A 4,139-nucleotide genomic window follows, 5' to 3' on the forward strand; every position below is an offset into this window, starting at 1 on the left:
TTCAACAATATAGGAAACATCACGAACCTTCCAGTCCATGTAACTCTTCTGTCTGGACTGGGCTGTATGGAGTCTATCCTAAATCACCTTAACCTTCTCCAAAGCATCCTAAACCAAGTCTATGCCCAGTAATCTAGCCTCACCCGGCTCAAACCAACCCACCGGGGATCTACACCGTCTACCATATAAAGCCTCGTACGGTGCCATCTGAATGTTGGACTGATAGTTGTTGTTGTAGGCAACTCCGCCAATGGCAAGAACTGATCCCAAGACCCTCCAAACTCAATCACACACACACGTAGCATATCCTCAAGAATCTGAATAGTGCACTCGGAATGTCCGTCTATCTGAGGGTGAAATGTTGTACTCAACTCCACCCAAGTACCCAACTCATGTAGAACGGCCCTCCAGAACCATGATGTGAACTGAGTACCTCTATCTGAAATGATAGACACTGGAATACCATGCAAACGAACAATCTCCCAAATATAAATCTCTGCCAACCACTCCGAAGAATATGTAGTACACACAGGAATAAAAGGAGCGGACTTGGTCAGCCGATCCACAATCACCCAAATAGCGTCGAACTTCCTCAGAGTTCGTGGGAGCCCAGCTACAAGGTCCATGGTGATCCGCCCCCACTTCCATACCAGAATCTCTATCTACTGAAGAAACCCACCCAGCCTCTGGTGCTCATAATTCACCTGCTGACAGTTGAGGCACCGAGCTACAAATCCAACTATATCTTTCTTCATCCGTCTCCACCAGCAATGTTGCCTCAAATCCTGATACATCTTTGCGGCACCTGGATGGATGGAATACCGCGAACTATGGGCCTGCTCTAGAATCAACTCTCGAAGCCCATCAACATTGGGTACACAAATCCAACCCTGCATCCTCAATACCCCATTATAACCAATAGTCACATCTCTGGCATCACCGTGCTGAACCTTGTCCTTGAGGACAAGCAAATTAGGGTCATCATACTGCCGCTCCCTGATACGATCAAATAAGGAAGACCAAGAAACCACGCAAGCGAGAACCCAACTGGGCTCCGAATAAACCAATCTCACAAACTGGCTGGCTAAGGCCCAAACATCCATCGCCATAGGCCTCTCTAATGCTGGTAAATATGCTAAACTTCCCAAACTCTCCGCCCGGCGACTCAAGGCATCGGCCATCATATTGGCCTTGCCCGGTTGATACAAAATAGTGATATCATAGTCCTTCAGTAGCTCTAACCATCTCCTCTAGCACAAATTTAGATACTTTTGCTTGAACAGGTGCTGCAAGCTTTGATGGTCAGTATAAATCTCACAAGGAACCCCGTATAAGTAATGGCGCCAGATCTTCGGGGCGTGAACAATGGCAGCTAACTCAAGGTCGTGAACAGGGTAATTCTTCTCATGTATCTTCAACTATTTGGATGCGACCCTACTATCCTGCATCAACACCGCTCCGAGGCCAATCCTCGAGGCATCACAATAAATCGTATAAGACCCCAAACCTGTAGGCAGTATCAAAATTGGGGTTGTAGTCAAAGTTGTCTTGAGCTTCTGAAAGCTCGCCTTACACTCCTCCGCCCACTAGAACGGAGCACCCTTCTGGGTCAACCTGGTCATAGAGGCTGCAATCAATGAAAACCCCTCCACAAAACGACGGTAGTAGCCTGCCAAGCCAAGGAACCTGCGGATCTCGGTAGTTGAGGATGGTCTGGGCCAACTCTACATGGACTCTACTTTCTTTGGATCCACCTGAATACCCTCATTCGACACTATGTGTCCTAAGAATGCCATGGAATCCAACCAAAACTCACATTTTGAGAACTTTGCATACAACTTCTTCTCTCAAGGTCTGAAGCACTGTCCTCAAGTGCTGCTCATGATCTTACCGACTCTGGGAATACACCAAAATATCATCAATAAAGACAATGACGAACGAGTCAAGATACGTTCGGAACACACTATGCATCAAATGCATAAAGGTTGTTGGGCCATTGGTCAGCCCAAATGACATAACAAGGAACTCGTAATGACCATACCGAGTCCTGAAAGTAGTCTTCGGGATATCTGGCTCCTGAATCTTCAACTGATGGTAACTTGAGCGCAAGTTAATCTTAGAAAACACCCGTGCACCCTGAAGCTGGTTAAACAGATCATCAATGCGAGGAAAAGGATAACGGTTCTTAACTGTAACTTTGTTCAAGTGGCGATAATCAATACACATATGCATAGAACCATCTTTTTTCTTCACAAACAAGACAGGAGGACCCTAAGGTGATACATTGGGCCGAATAAAACCCTTATCAAGCAATTTCTGTAACTGATCCTTCAACTTAGGAGGAGTCATACGATACGGAGGAATAGAAATAGGCTGAGTGGCCGGTAACAAATCAGTGCCAAAATCAATATCTCTATTAGGCGGCATGCTCGGAAGATCAAATGGAAACACAAGGGAAAGTCCCGTACTACTGGAACTGAATCAACTGAAGGGGTATGAATACTGACATCTCTCACATAAGCTAAATATGCGTCATACCCCTTCTCAACCATACACTGAGCCTTAAGAAAAGAAATAACTCTACTAGGAGTGTGATCTAAAGTACCCCTCCACTCAACATGCATTACACCTGGCATAGCCAGCGTCACGGTTTTGGCGTGACAATCAAGAATAGCATAATGGGGCGACAACCAGTCCATGCCCAAGATAATGTCAAAATCTACCATGCTGAGTAACAATAGATTGGATATGGTCTCAAAACCACTAAGAGCAACCAAACACGACCGATAAATGCAGTCCACAACAAGAGAATCTCCCACAGGAGTAGAAACATAAATAGAGGAACTCAAAGAATCCCGAGGTACACCCAAATACGGAGCAAAATAAGAAGACACATAAGAGTAAGTGGAGCCTAGATCGAATAGAACCGATACATCTCTGTGACAAACCAGTATAATACTTGTGATGACAAAATCGGAGGCAACAGCCTCGGTATGAGTAGGAAGAGCATAGTATCTGGATGAGCAGGTGGGGTAGCAACTGGAGCTATAACCATAGCCTGAGAACTCTGTGGGCATGTTGCGGCTGAGAAGTCTATGGAGGTGCACCCCTCCCAAGTCTAAGGCAATCTCTCATCATATGGCGTGTATCACCACACTCAAAACAAGCCTTGGGAGGATGTGGCAGTGGGAACTGTGCGGTACAAGTACTCCAAGACCCCTGAACACTTGAAACACTATGTGAAATCTGAGATGAAAATTGAGCTGGCTGACCCACAAAACCTCTACCATGCCATACTCTTCCTCCAAAATAAGGACCAGTGGGTCTCTCCAGTCTACGAGGTCTCCTTACTTCCCTATACTCTCTATCCTGACCTCATCTACCCCTTCTCTCCTGGGTCCGCCTATCCTCTACTCGGCGAGAGGTCCTCACCACCTGCTAAACTGGGACCATAGGCTGTGTCGCCATGACACCTAGAACCCAACCAATGAGAACTCGTTGATCTGGAGTGCGGGCGGTGAGAGTCTGTACTCCTCCCCCGGCCTGAGATGTAGCTGCAGCAAGGGGAAGCAACCCTGCCTGAGCCAAAGTGGTGCACATGCTCATGAACTGTGCCAGAGCCTCTTGAAGTGCTGGAATAGTAGTAGCAGTAGGCGTATCAGGTTCCTGGACTACATTTGGAACTACTAGTGGCACTTTGGTGGTAGCTCGCGCAGGTGATCTTGCTGCACCACGTGTGCATCCTCAGCCTCTACTCCGGCCCCAACTTTGGGACTCTTGCAGGGGCGCGGGTGCCTCATCATTTCAGGTAGCGCGTGTCCTCACCATCGGTGAGAGAATAGAAGATAGAAGTTAAGAATTCGTGATGACAAAAATCTCGCAAGATAGGGAAATCAAATGAAATGGAATTTTCCTAATAGTTACATAGCCTCTCGTAGATAAGTACAGACGTTTCCGTACCGATCAGCAAGACTCTAATAAACCGGCTTGTGATCCATGACTCCTATGAACCTAGAGCTCTGATACCAACTTGTCACGACCCCAGTTCGCCCTCCGCGAACCATTGTGACGGCACCTAGTCCTCTACGACTAGGTAAGCCTAAATTGCAGAAGATAACCAAAGTGCAGAATAAAAACAA

The sequence above is a fragment of the Nicotiana sylvestris genome, chromosome 9, assembly GCF_000393655.2.
Source record: "Nicotiana sylvestris chromosome 9, ASM39365v2, whole genome shotgun sequence".
NCBI classification, from domain to species: Eukaryota; Viridiplantae; Streptophyta; class Magnoliopsida; order Solanales; family Solanaceae; genus Nicotiana; species Nicotiana sylvestris.